The following is a 16277-nucleotide window of genomic DNA, read 5'->3' on the forward strand; positions in this document are numbered from 1 at the left end:
TTGTAAAGAAATTGGTCGATTCTCGGCCCCTTTTAGATATGCCGCATTAGAAGCCATGTCGATGGATTCTTTTTGTGCATCTCCAAAATCCATATCTATGTATCCTATATTCTGAAATATTAATATAAACTAATAAATCTTTTGTATTATCATGAGTAACATACATACGAAAAAGGATTAACTATATGCACCTCTTCTCGTGATGCTTCAGTCTGGTCCATCATCGTTACATCAGTAGAACCCATCACTTTCTATCTCCAATGAAATATAAACGATATTTTATATTGCATCATATAAACATATTATATAATAAAACTGAAACTAACACAGCTGTTTTATTTCGTATAAACAAACAATGCTTTTTCATATTATTAAAAAATACATTGCATTTCTATTTCAGCAAACAACCAACTATAATGTTCATATTTAAATAAGCAGTCTTCTGAAATTTCTTAAAGCATTTAAATATATTTATATAGGCTAAGCGATACAATATAAACCAAGTATATTCGGCTTATTCTTTCAAAATTGTGTTTTTTTGTTGATACTATTAATATATCTAATAAGTATAAAAATTGATTTCTATGATCCAACTATAATATACATGTTTTTTAAACAACTTTTAATATATATATTTTTCGTAGAGTTTTTTTAGGCATTTTTCTTTTTTAAAACATTTTAAGCATGTTGATATAGCTAAGTTGAAAATTGACTATCCAGCAGGGCCCAACCTTGACCAGGTATACCGCACGGCCCAACCAGCCCGATCTCCCTTAACCTCACTCTCTCCATTTGTCTAAACAAACTCACTCTCTCAGTTTCCAATCGAACTCTATCCACTCCTTGCCTCACTCGACCCACTGCACTCCCTTCATCTCCCACCACCGTCCCCTCTCATCCCTTCCCCTCCACCCATTCGCCGCCGGCCAGATGCGGACACACCCGACCCCCTCCCCTCCCCTCCCCTCCAATACTCTCCCCCACGGTGGCGCCAACAGCGACGGAGAGGTCTCCATGATTTCCATCTTCCTCCTTCTACTCTGCCGGTGGAAGCCGGTCGATTTCCATTGACTGGCTTCTAGATCCAACCGCCCCTCGTCTCCCTTCCCCTCCAATCCTCTCCCCCACGGTGGCGCCGGCAGCGACAGAGAGGTATCCGTGATTTCCCTCCTCCTCCTTCTACTTTGTCGGTGAAGCACGGTCGATTTCCATGGCCTGGCTTCTAGATCCAACCGCCCCTCGTCTCCCTTCCCCTCCAATCTTCTCCCCCACGGTGGCGCCGGCAGCGACGGAAAGGTATTCGTGATTTCCCTGCTCCTCCTTCTACTCTACCGGTGGAGGCCGGTCGATTTACATGGCCTGGCTTCTAGATGCATCCGCCCCTCGTCTCCCCTCCCCTCCAATCCTCTCCACCACGGTGGCGCCGGCGGCGACGGAGAGGTCGCCGTCATTTCCCTCCTCCTCCTTCTACTCTACCAGTGGAGGTCGATCGATTTTCGTGACCTGGATTCTAGATCCATGCGTGTCTCACGTGCTTTATTGCGTGCCCGTGTCACTACCCCGACCACCACGTCTCTCTTGCAGCCGTCAACTCTGCCCACTGGAGGCCGAGCGCACATGGACTCCAAGCCCGAAGCCCACACGGCAGTCGCGCCGTCGTTGGCGTACCCTCGCATGTCCCCGGAGGACCTGGCGCGGCCACCGACGCCGCCGGTCATGGCGACCGCGGGCTCCAACCCCTACGTGCTATCCTCACCATCATCCAGACCGCCTGCCATCAGTAAGTCACCTACCACTGCCAGCCCATACGTATATCTTGCTGTCCTGGTCTCTACAGCCTCATAAAATTTGTTCAGAGGCTGAATTCGATATGGTCAGTATTTGTGCTGATGGTTATGAATTGTTTGAGGATTGGTTGCCGCAGGCACCAAGGAGAATCTGATGGAGATGTTCATTCGAAGGTCATTGACATGCTGCTCAATATCTCCTCCTCATGGTTTGTATTCCTCCCCCCTCCGTTGCAATTGCCTTCTTCCTTTCTCTGCTGATTGTTCCCATCGCCGCCTTACTCATTAGTCACTGAGATCCAAGTTAATGTATATATTTGTGATAGTTGGCACCTTGTAATATTATTATTTCTAATGAGGCTACTTGGGAATACATATTTTTTGAACTGCCTTGGGAATACATATTGTGAGCTATAACCCACCTAATAGGTTAGCTTGGTTAGGTTTTGATTTGTTGGCAGTATCTCCACTGCCATTCTTCATTTGCAATTTGATAGTGAACCTGAACCAGATGATCATAATCTAATAAATACTCAACTTCTAGAAAAGTGAAAGATCTAGGAAAGTTCATACCTAGAGGAACTCGACTTCTTGATGCTCCTTGATTACGCAATGTACTCCTCCTCAATTTACCATCCAGCCTTGTTTGTTTTGATCCTTTGATATATCCTTTGCTATATGTGATGGGCGAAGGGAGAACAAGGAGGGGGAAGAAGGATGACAGAGGAGGTTATCTATATAGGTAGGCAAAGCGGAGGGCCACTGTGTAGCACATCCTGGCGTATTCAAATTCTACCATATATTCTTGTATGTCGTATCTTTTCCCTTTTTCCAACGATTTCACACCTGTTAATAAATTTGATTCTTGTATGGTGTAGATTTATTTCCTTTTTCCATTGATTGCACACCTGTTAATAAATTAGAAAGATGTCAACGAATCTGAACTTACTACAGAATCAAATTATCATAATTAAATAAAGAACTTCTCGTTAATTCCATACATACTAACATATCTCTACTCCTAAAGTGGTATATATAAAGGTGAAATATTTCAGAATTATTTTGACAAATTCCATTCATACTTACGGTATGCAGGTGATATATTTCATAGTTATTTACTGAGTGATCTATCAGCTTTGGGTCCTTTCAAATTGAAGCTCAAAATTGTTGGCATTTTCAGGTGTCAAGCAATTCTCATGTCAAATTTATACATGGTTCAAATATATAATTGCTTGATCTAGCTATATGGTTCTCAATAGTTTGCTCTTGCATTAGCTATAAACCCTAGACGCTATGGATTCATTAGAAGCAAAGCTGGTAGATAACTACTTAATATATTATGTGCCGTGTAGAAAAATAATTTATGTATGCTAAGTATGCTACATGAAGTGTGAATGCAAGATTTATCATAACTGTGTCTTTCTATTTTTTTTTTCTTTAATCTCTAATCATTGTTCATACTTTATTACTACAGGAATGGAAGATATATTATCACAGAAAATAAACCGCTCCAACCTGATGCTCCATGGTGTTGTCAGGATACATTTGAGTCTGGATGACTCCATTGGTTAGTAATTTGTAAATCAACGGTACTTTCAGTAAGATGACTGGTTGTTCTTTTGCTTTAGCATCTCAATATAGTGATTGTAACCTATTTGGGTGGTCTGCAATGTGGCCTTGTACTTGTACATTTCAAGGTATATAATACCGATGCTTGTTACACTAATATGTCACATAGTGAATGGTGACTGCGCCTTTCTCACCCATGTCTCTCTATACATATTTCTCCACTGGTTAGTGACCATCTAATCAATATAACCTGTATGATTTGTACATGCTAGCTAGAGCACACCATATTTTCGTGGATGGGGGATAGTAGAGATGCATAGTTAAAACAAAATTTATAAGTTCTTGTGTCATTATATTCCAAATTTTTAGTCATTATATTCCAGATTTACTTTTGGCATTTGTAGTTGTGATGTGCAGTGGATAGGCATAAGTGAAAGAGCAACATGGACAAGCAAGTGTTAGACTAAAGAACAATGAGAACCAACTGAGTTTTTGCTTTTCTTTTCTGGATGCACTTTTAAGTTGCATGGACCGAGCACACACAGAGTTTATTTACTTCTTCCATCGTGTAGCTAGAGGAGCGCAAACTTAGTCATCCCCCCTCTCATATGCGCACTTGTCATCGAGTACATGTGTGTCTCTCCCGTTCTCACCGTTGACTCCCTTTACTGTAAGGGTGTTCATCATTTTGGTAATTGGAGTGAAAGATATCTAATCTCTAATATGAGGTTGTAAGATTTACTTTGGTATAGGGGTGATATAAGGGGTCTCGTTAGGTCACCTTTTTTATTCTCGCTGCTGTTCGGTCACCGAGTGGAAGTTTCTATGGACGTTTGAGCAGGATTTGAGGGGACCGGCTATAGGTGCTCTAAGATTATTGTGTTTCATAGTATGATATGTGTTAGCTGATTATATAAAAAATATGTGTGTTAGCTTAGTCGGCATTGTTCTTGGTTAACTCAGTTAGTAACATCTTATTTTTTTTCTGAAAGCCCGTGGCAACGCACGGGCGTTCAATTTTCTGTGATAACTATTTTTAAAATTTATCAATGCATATTACATAGTGAAATTGTCCCTAATTATTCCCTGTTGTAATGAAGTGTTTTCTTGTTTGGTTTGGATAGATAGTATTATCTTTGAAAATATGACATGATCTTAGTGCATTACTAAAGTAAGAAGTGGCTAAAGAGGATGCCAACCATGTCATAGTCAAACGAGTAGGTTATTTAGTAACTTAGTTCTGCTCTAATTCAATTTCAAGCATATGAATTCTACTTTGTTTATACTCTGCCAAGTTATCTCAAGCATATGATTTTACTTTGGTACAGGTTGATTCTATAAATGGATGCATATGCTTAAATCATAAGATAAGTAGTAGAAGGACAAGTTGTATTAATCGAGATTTCTATTATTCTTTGTTTTTACATGTTAAATCATAGACCTTCTTTCTCAGGTTTCAAATTTCTCAATCCATACTCCCATGCATATATCAATTTTTAACTTGTTATTCGGTAGCCTCGCACTTGTCCATTTTCTCTGTGTATCATTAGTATTAAACTTCATACATAATACCTTATATTCTTAGGTTATAGAAGGTGTTGGATAATCTAATGGTACTTCTCAAAGTTTTGTCTCGTAATAGTGGTAATAGATAAGTGAAAAACATGCTTCATACATAGAACACAAAATATTGCCTGATCACAATTGGCTTATTAAAAGGATATGTATCTCCTTTATAGTAGCTTAATAATAAAAAAATTTCCTCCTCCCTGTTGGTTGATAAATGTTCGTATCATCTTCTACTTTATGTAGTCAAGAATAAAACACATTTTCATTTAATTTGGTTATTCCATTCAGGTCAACGTAAAAGTGAACAATCACGTAGTTGGGAATATCATGATCCTGATATAGATTTTGGATCATGTGCAAACATGTGAAGATACTTGAAGATTAAAGGCAATGCAAGGTACATGACTTACAACCATCATATCTTTAAGTTCAATATTCCGTAGCTTGTATGGGTTGATTTTCGACAAAGTAAACCTTGTATCATATACCAGTGTGTGTATGGATGGAGTTATACGATACAAATCAGTATAGGATGCAAGCCACGATATCAGTGTGTGTACACCGACAACTGGCTACTCTTGTAGAATCATGTGAACATGGCATGGTCCAATCCAAAAAGAATACGGTTTATGAGTACTACCAAACCGGTTTGGTATAACACCAACCCAATAAAAATTTATAGGTAATACAAAGCTAGTGGATGCCAATACCGATAGCTTCTAAAACATCATACATAGACCAAGACTTGATATTTAGAGTTTTAAATATATCAGTAAAACAAAATGAATAGATAACCAAATATATCAACTAATTATTCGTATTTCCAAATAGATAATTGTGAAGGAGACACCTAAAAAATATGTATTACAAATTTATTTGCGGTAATTTTTAGACCCATCAGTCCATAGTCAGTCCGTTATGACCCTCAAGGCTTCTCTAATTTCAGCCGGGATGTTTCCAGCTGCTTCATTATGTTTGATCGTCAGCATCGGGATCATGAGTTGCTTCCTGAGCTGTATTGAATCCTATAAAAGATGCAAAAAAACATAATGGAATAAATGGCTAGAAAATAAATTGCACACTAAACCTATTTATTATGTACTTACGTCTGTTTTACACCTCATCGACGCCGTTGTACCAGTCTGGTGGGCCATCTCTTGTAGCGCTTGAAAAGTGGAGTCTTTGCTGTTCAAAAATGTATATATTAAAAACTATATAAATGTGCTCATACTGTAAGTGATCTGCTTTAGTATATTACCGTCTGGCAGTACAAGATATGCCATCAGCAGGCCATTCCATGAGTTGGGTATTCCAATCAGGAATCCTCATATGGAACACATTGTTGAACTCTTCCTTCAACATTGTGATTTCCTTCATCAACTCACTGTTATGAAAACTAATTCCACGCCTATAGATGTCGATGGCTGGATCAAAATGGACAAACCTCCCACGCTCCATATTGACTACAAGTAGTGCATAGTTTGAATCCACACAAGTAAATGGTAGTAGATATTGTGGAAGATGCAGTAGATAGACACATGTTAACTGCTAATATAATAATAAAATTAAATTTTAAGATAGGAATTACCAACAGTCTCTTACAATTGTAGAGTTGAACACATCATATTTAGGAAACGGCTCGACAATAGCATTGTCAATCAGAGCCGTGGTGCGGGGCCCTTGCTCCGTCCAAGAGTGTCTCACAGCCCGTGCCTGAGAATGGAACCGCAGGTCTAAAAAATGTTTCTTTCCAAACATCCTTGTGCCTGTAGTGGTCTCCACTTCAGCGCTGACGAGTTTACGAACTGCGATATTGAAGCAATCAGGATGAACTTGTACACGAAGACAAATTGTTTCCGAGATGACCCGTAGGCTGATCTCGATATGGTATGGTCGTGCGCTTCTTATCCATATTGTGCTACCAAAAATAAGCAGAACAACTTTTAATAAAAAAGCATCGACATATCTCTGCATCACCATTAGGATATTGTAACGAACTTATTTTGAAAATATAACTTTATCCAAAAATATGATAATCGTGAATAAATAAAGACGATTGATTAAAAGCAAAGATAAGTGAAATAGTTGCTTCCATTGAAAATCTGCTAAATAATGTGTGATAATCTGATAGCTCTTTTTTTAATGTAACAATCTATTAGCTGTCTAAAAAGAACATGGCCACATGTATCACAGATCAAAAAATGTACTGTTCTACATTAGGGTACCACAAATAAATCCAAACAATGTTAGCCAATAGGAGAAAATAAACATTCATTAAAAATTTGGTGGATGAACAAACATTATACTCTTTTATACCAAAGTTAGCTTAATGATAATAACATGAAAATAACAGAATTATATAAGTTTTTCTTTTTGAATTCCCCATACCTACAATATAGATATATTTTGTTATTTACGAAAGAAATATATTTGGTATGAAACATTTTCTTCATCAATATTTGTTTGGCGATAGGGGTGTGTCCAGCTTGGCTTATTTTGCTTATTGCTTTGATCTGGTTGTTACAAAGCGCGCTTACAAAAGTATTTATAGCACACAACTAAGCACATACTTACGGGTAACAGCTGTGAGCTGGACATATCTAAAATATCGTGGTTAATTCAAACTATCGAATGATTCAACTCACAAAAACAGAACATATATTTAGCCTGTTGTGTAGGAGAGTAATACAGCATGGTCTACAACAAAACATGGAGAAAAGATAACTTACTTTAATGCCTCATCTTCTTGGGCGTCTATGATCCATTGAAATATGTAGTCGACAACATCTTCTACGGCATGCACGTTGTATGCATCCGCTAGTGGGGCAGGCAATGCCTCGTGCATTTGGAGCTGAACATCCATTGGTGCGTGAACAGCCTCCTCGGGTGCCGGCACACCATCCATTGGTGAAAATATAGTGTTGTGTGCTCAGAAATTTGTGAGGACAGAGCTGGGCGTTGAAATAGGATCCGAACGGATATTATATGAAGGGTTGTGATCCTGATTGACACATAACTTGGAATCAAAATTTATTTGCCTTCCAAATAATAAACAAACTACTGATTGACCTTACCTTAAAATCTAGAGGCATTAAGTATGTCTACGGTAATTGATATCCTTCCTGACATAGATGTTGGGCCAACAATTAATGACATACCACGCAAGTTTCTTTCCTTTTCATCTTCATCGTGATACTCTGCTTCAAAATAATGAATGCAGTGTAATCAAAACCATAGTTCGATTCCAAGTATAAAAGATTTTCATCCTCATCGTGATACTCTGCCTTCCGCAAAATTTGGTTCCGAAATATTGCATGCCCAAAACACCTACTACACACAGATTTGTTTAATTGAATATCGTACATTTATTACACCTGTTTAGTATGTCTATTATCATTAACTTATCGGTCGACACACGATTAAGAGATAAATCGGCTTATCGTCCGATTTATCGATTTTATCGGTCGATCATTTATAGGCAAGTTTTTTTATCTCAGGTTTTCCCAACCGAAATATTGAATGCACAAAACACCTACCACAGAAAGATTTTTTTATTGAATATCATACATTTTTATTACATAAGATTATATTACATAAGATAAGACATGAAGACACTTGGCAACGAGATGCCTAACTCACAATTTCGATTGACTTTTTACATCAATGACGAAATGTGCTAATGAGTACACGAAGATAATTCTAGAGTCCATTGTTCCTAGCCATGACAATATTGTTGACGTAGGCACGTGTTTCGTCAAGTGTCATGAGACTGGCTTCATGGATATCTACAAATAAAAATAAGTGTCAGTGATATTAATGACATAGTATTGTACAAGAAAATATAAAGACAAAAATTTGAAATAGTACGCAACACCTGCCTTGTAGATGATGACCCTCATGATCAATATTAGGAGAATAGGTGAACGTGCTCTCCCGCATAGTTTGCAAGCATTGACGCCTCCGATTAAACTGTATGCAAGTAATTGATATTTTTTCGAACTGATTTTCGCTGCGTCGCAAATGGTAAAATTGACGGCCAACATGCTCGTCATATATGCGTAGGAAAATTATCTGACGTCTACACACAAAAACAAATTTTAGTTTATGTTTGCAACAATTAACTCAAAAAAGCATATGTAAATCTCATATTATAAACGACTCTCACCGAAAGTTCATGAGGCCAATTTCGAGCAAAGGGACATGTCTATCATATATTGGATCCCATAGAGTTTGTACCTTACTAACATAGGCAACAATAGCAATAACATCTGCGAAGATTTAATCAGAATGGGACCCTGAGTTCTATAACAAAATATGCAAGAACAAAGATAAAAAATGCACCAGTTATGCGTTTGTCTTGTAGTGAGTAGATGGCCCCAAATTGTGGGAAACACAATGGACAAATTGTCGTTGATATCCTGTGCGCCGAAATCATAACCACAGTCCTACTATCTAGTGTCATGATACACTCCATGTCTAGATACAAGAAATGTTCAACTGCCATTTCAGTGGGGTTAAATCCTACACGAGTGAATTCATAGGACATGCCGGTTTGAAGAATGATGTTGAAACGAACAGCTTGATTGTTGAACGCAATGACTTCCATTTTTGTCCCCTAAAGCAATATACGAATCATCAACATAATCAGCAAATAAAATCGTTTATCAAATGTGTACAGCAAAATATATGCTATGAAATAGTGATGAGTAATGCCTTACTTCCTGATCCAGTAGTATGCATTGAAGGTATATGTTTCCCATGGAATTCTCTTTGATTTGTGCCTTCCATTGGACCATTGCACGAATGGTCCAACAATTCTGGTATATATGCTCCATCTGGACGCGACGAAATGTCAAGTTCCTGTGTATAGAATAAAACTCATGAACGACAAACAAAATTCAGCGGTGTTGGCAAACTGACGTGCAAGCAGCTCAATTTTTTCATGCCTGTTAATTTGGGGGTGATGGGACGAGGGATGACAGGAAATGGTGGCGACGCCATCACTCTCCTTGAGGTCGTCAACCTGTATGAGATTACCATAATCGTGGAGGAGAGGGTGTCAAAGAGGAGATGATCCTATGTACAATGATGGAGACTTATATATATAGTGGTGATGGGCATTTTTGGAAGCCTAAAGGACTGTGGGAAAATTCTGTATATATAGAAGTTGCAGATTGTATCAAAATATTGATGCATGCGTTGTTTTGTATATATGATTATGCACCAAAATTGCTATAAGACTTTCCAGTTGTACATCAATGAATGGTTTGTATAGATGGAAGCACCAGATTGTATCATTAATTGCATGTTTTAATTAATATCCTTTCTAGATATCATGATAAAATATCTCTGGGACATCCACAATACCATGTGATAAGCAGTCAAGGTAGTCTATCATTAATTGCGTGTTTTATAATGAATGCGATATCTCTTTCCAAGTGTAGAAAATTTACTTTTTATGGTACCAGATTCAAACATTTAAAGATTTATTATCCACCTTTAAAAAATAGTTATAGCAGACACTTGAAAATTTATTCAAGCTCCATGAATAAATCGTGATTGTTTTGTCGGCGGTGCACACATTGATATATGGTAATGAAGTCGCTTTGTTGCTTCATGTATCCTCTTTGAATTCAAGATTTGGTTCAGCAGTGCACACATTTGTGTCCTTCTACCTGGATGAGACTAACCAGTAATTGATCAGTATTTTCTGTTGCTTTGCAAGGAATTTCTGTAGATTGGCGTTTTCTTGGCATCTGTCTATGCTTTTTGGCTGGTCTTATCAGAAGGAATTAATGATTTTGCCATGTGGCTACAATTTCTCTATTCATACTTCGTTAGAGAATTAAAATCGTTTGTTCTTGATAGTGTATCTCATCGGTCTCGTCCATCTGTCAGACTGTTGCACTCATTAGTGTATTATGCATAGTTGATATATAGCAAAAAAAAATGTCCAGCATTTTGGGAATGGAATTATTGCATTGTATTCCACTGATGAAAACATTTGGAATTAGCCTATGTTCATGTAACTAAAATACGGTAACCGATGAACACAAAGCTGCAAGCGATGTTTGCCAATATTGTGGTGGAAATCTGAAATGAGTGGTGTACTGTATTTTAGTTTACAGGTTAATTTGCTGAAGTAACATATCTGACCCATCTTCACGAAACAAGGAAAATAAAATTGATAACCTATCAGGCAATGAAGACTGCATGGCCAATCTATGTATTCTCCACGTACGATGAGCATCATAAATTGTTATTCTTGCCTTAAGAGTATTATTCAATTAATAAGATGCTCACATATATTTCTATGAATAATTAAATATCACAATTTATTCATGTTATTAAGGGACAAAATATTTTAAGCATATACAAAATGCTAACCTACTTTCACAAAACTTTGTCCGCTGCAGATGATTGGACTAGATACCACAATCCTCTTTTATATTGCTTGTACGGAAGATTCAAGGCATAAGAGGTTCACACATTCACAAGTTATACATCATTGAAGTTACATGAGGTAAGGTTGGTCACTCCCAGTCAGTTTCCCTCTCACAACGTGACTACTGTTATATCTTATATGCCTTTGACTTCTTAGTTTACATCCTTCAATGAATTGTTGAGAACGTTGATCGTAACATATTATACATAACATAAGAAATGCATAAAAAAACAGTACTGTGAACACCATGGTATAATAGGAAGTACAATTTGGACATGCTACAATAGACTCTTCCTATGAACATTCTCCTTCAGAAGTTTTTTTTCTCATGCTCTGGTACTATGAGGTTTTTTGTGGTAAAAATTGTAGGTGTTGAGGTACTGAAATAATACTTCGCTATGAGATGCCTGAACACGGTGCAAAGTCAGTTTGATGTGCATGCTTGGGTTAAACACATGCGCAGCCTAAGTTATTAGTTTCTTGTGATAAATTATCTATAAGCAAATAACAATTACCGTTGTCTCTATCAGGTTACTCCTCCATTGGGTTCATTACAAAAAAGTCATTTCCGGGAGAAGATATATGCATGGATTCTATAACGATGTAACTTTTCTACACAGGTCACACCTTCTCCCTATCCCTAGTGCATTCGCACTCTTCCGCTTTGACTCGACCATTTTTTGAATTATATGCTCAACCAGAACTATTTAATCACAATTGATAACTTCTTAATCATGAAAGTTGGTGCAGCAGCATACACATTAGATAATTATTGACTACTTTTTCATGAAATCTAAATGCAATGACTTCCGGTGAAAATAAAACGGAAAGGAGAAATAAGAGAAAAGCACAGAAACATTAAACGTGCAGATTGATTACCGTGTGGGTTAATGTAATGTCGACATCTTCTCAGTAGAGTAACATCAATTCTTTCAGCTTCAGGTAGTCCTCTTATTGCACAAGACATTCACATAGTGTTGTTTCTGATTATATGGCATGGAATACAATGTTCACATGCAAACATATCCATCAAAAACACATTCCATCAACAACAACGGTACTAACAATTCAAAGCAAACACAATTTACCTTATCATTAGTTTAAGAGCGTAATAAACGGGGTACATACGATAGGTGTGCATGTCATTCACAACGGCTACAACATGTTAAGCACTTTCACATGATGATACCCAAGCAAGATACTTAAGTTCGATAAGTGTAAACTTCAGCTTGTAAGGACTTCCTTGTAGACGATATTCTTCATCGTCCTTTGTAAGCATAGTGTGGGTCTTTTTCGCTTATTTGATTTATTGGTCTGTTTCTTCCCCTTGTCCTTCTCCTCAATGAGGATCTTTATGTTTCTCTTCACGGTGGCTCGAGACAGCGCGACATAAAGTTGACCATGAGAGAACACCGGGTTAGGTAGGTACACGCCGACAATCGGGATGGTCTGTCCTTGCGCCTTGTTAATTGTCATAGCAAAGCTAAGCCTTAAAGGAAATTGCTTCCTCTTGAACTTGAATGGAAACATGTCGTTGTGAGATGGGCATAGGGGTATCCGAGGAAGGAATACCCTCCTACCAGCATGTTGTCCAATCATGATTTCTGCATCAATGGCGTTCCTCTCGAAACCTCGAACAACAAGCCTCGTGCCATTACATAGTCCATTAGCCGGATCAATGTTCCTCAAAAGTATGACAGGGAAGTTCAGCTTCAATTTGAGTGCATGTAGAGGAAGACCGTTGGGGGTCAATCCGTTCAGGAACTCAGGAGCGTAGTAGCCATACGGGTCGTCCTCTGCACTATCAAAGCTATGGTATATTACTTCTTCACCCTTAAAACGATCTATCATGCGTAAGTTTATCTTGTCAACGTTGTCGTTTGTGGTGGAGAGGATTGCACGACAAGTCATGTAATTGGGATCAGACATGTTTTCATCTAGACCAGGAAACACATAGTCAATCAACTTCTCTATGTCGTTCATCTCGCCTGTAGAGGGCACAAAAATATCTTCAGGGAGCTGTATGTTTCCATGATCGTCAGCTTCCTTGGTGCCATTGCCTACCCTAAGCAAGTAATCCGCAAACCATGTGTCATTATGAGCCCTCATGTTGGTGACGAGCCTTAGCTGTCGCATACCCTTCCAGAGGTGAGAACTTCGAAGGGTTGCATCAATTATCTGACCGCGGGACCCCCTCCTGACGACCGGCAGCACCTGTGTGAAGTCGCCGCCGAAAACAACTGTCTTTCCTCCGGAGGGTCGGTCTCGTCTTCCCATGATGTCGCGCATGCTATTGTCAAGTGCCTCAACCGCCTGTCGCTTAGTCATGGTGGCCTCATCCCATAGTATCAACGAAGCCATCCTTAGTAGCTTTGCGGTCCCACTCTGCTTGGCGAAGCTGCATGAGGCACCATCATCGCAACTCAATGGGATCTTGAACCTCGAGTGGGCAGTCCTTCCTCCAGGCATGATAGAAGTGGCGACGCCAGAAGTCGCGGTAGCGATAGCGATGTTGCCCTTGCTCCGAACCTTGGCGAGTAGCGTCCTGTACAAAAAGGTCTTCCCTGTACCTCCTGGGCCATCAACAAAGAATACACCTCCATCACTGCGGTCAACTTCTGCTAGTATCTCGTCGTATGCAACCCTCTGCTCCAAGTTTAGTGACGAAGCCAATTTTGTGTCATTCACGTCAAACTCGACGGTGGACTCCTTAATCACCTCTCTTGCCTCACCACCGGTCGGGTCGAACTCATCGTCGATGCACGGAAGAGCGAAATCTACAATGTCTTTCCCCATGGACTGCAATATACCTCTAATATCCAACAACACCATCTGCTCCACATCATTTGTACACTTGTGTGCTCGACGATAGTCATCACACATAGGATCAAAGTGCCTATCCCATAAACCGCGCACATCGCCTGGCTCGCAATGCACCAAGATTGTTGCGAAAAGCCTCCTGAGCGAACAAGGCATCGCCCACTGCTCCGCCTCAGTAAGACAATCGTCAAGCGTGTTGTCTGCCTCAATGAGTCCCAACCTCTCTGCAGCCTCACGAAAGCTACCACATAGAATGCCATCCACGGTGAGCATGTCTTGCCCGCAACATGGTTTAGTATTACACGCAGATGGTATCGCTCCCCCTCGGCTGGATTGGTAGACACGATCCGCCCTATTTGATAACGTTCCACCCGTGGCTTCCAATACTTTGTTCTCTGCCATGTGAAGCTCCTAGGAAAATCCTTGTATAATATATGCCTAGCCCACGGGTGGTCTTGGTTAGCCTTGAAATACTCCGCCAACATGGATTTTGAAGCACTCTCAGAGGCGAGGACATTGGTCAAGTCAGCTTGCTCATTGAATGCCATCCTGTGCATATTCGAAAGATGAAGAGGCAACTGTAGGACAGACGGGGAGTTCCCCCATAAGGAGAAGCCAAATATTCCCCACATGGCCTCCGGAGGAGTAACCCACCTCGCGTCGACATATCTTTTGATCTCATCAATGATTCCATCGGCGTCCGGCTGGTCGATGCTGAAAGAAGCCCTATCGTGGCCCTTGTATATGTACTTGTAGAGGTATTTGACGGCCTTTATGCTCGAGCAGACCTCGACGTTGATGTGGCAATTGAACATCCGCAAAAGGTAAGGGTTATAAGGCACTACCCACCTGTTGTCCAACATTTTACCCCGGACCTTAGCCCTATGCCCGTCGTCTCTACGTCGATAAACTGGGTATGAGTCCTTGCCCTGTGCCGTGTTTCCATTGAATGCCCGAGGGTATCTGCACTTGCACTTGTTTTGTTGCATGCACACATTATTGGGGTTGAGAGCACCGCATGGACCATGCATCATATGTTTGACCACCAAGGCATAGAGTTCTGGATACTTATGCTTGTCCGGGAGCTCAGCGGAAATGACTCGGTCGTATTGCTCCGGGACGACGAGCTTATACGATGCATCCATGATCAACAGAAAGTGTGCGTGGGGGAGGCCTCTTTTTTGGAACTCGACTACGTATACATATGCAACAACAACACCCAGGATATGCTTCTTGAACAACAACTCTTTCATAGCCTCTAGCTTGCCATAAAACACGCGAGCCACAAGGTCAGGTCGGTCCTGTGCTGTCTGACCAGGAAGCAGCTCGTTCGATATCTCTTCCCATTTAGGGTTGCAGGTCATGGTCAAGAAGATGTCAGGCTTCCCGTATGTATGGACAATTGACATGGCATCCATATGCCTCCATTTCATGTCACGGTCGCCACCAGGGTACGTTCCAGGGAGCACTATCCTTACTCCGACAACGCTCGCTCGTGTCTCCCCAGAAGTGATAGCATCAACAACTCCTTTATAAAGGTCGACACGGATCTTTGTTTGGTTCTTTCTGTACCATCTCAACCTACAACTCTCTATCTTGATGTACATGTCGACCCCCCATTGCTGGAGCAATCGTGCTCCACAAAGTATGGGATTGAATATAACAGTTCGTGTCTGCAGTCTGTAACAGTAGTAGTCTCTCACGGACACGCATAACCTGCTATTACCCTCTGCAACAGGTAATGTAGCAACTTTAGTTCGTATACATACGAGCCTTATATTATTTTCATAATAAAATAATAAAGAAAAGGTCTACCTGCATCCTCCTCATTATCATGCCACCTTCTTGGTTGCTGTACAACCTCCCAAGGGACATTACGTTTAGGCAGTTTTGGATGCCAACCGAGCTCCCCACAAGGGTAGAATAGGGGATAGGACAACGGGTCGTAAGAGCCATCAGTGACACCTATATTGTGCCTCTAATTATCATTACCGAATAGTGTAATGCTACGATCAAACCTTTTCGCTAGGTCGGCGCCCTCGACCCAGATTGTAGCTACCTCCGATGACACAGGCCTATTATATCTC

Source organism: Hordeum vulgare, chromosome 3H (assembly GCF_904849725.1).
Source record: "Hordeum vulgare subsp. vulgare chromosome 3H, MorexV3_pseudomolecules_assembly, whole genome shotgun sequence".
In the NCBI taxonomy this organism is placed as follows: Eukaryota; Viridiplantae; Streptophyta; class Magnoliopsida; order Poales; family Poaceae; genus Hordeum; species Hordeum vulgare.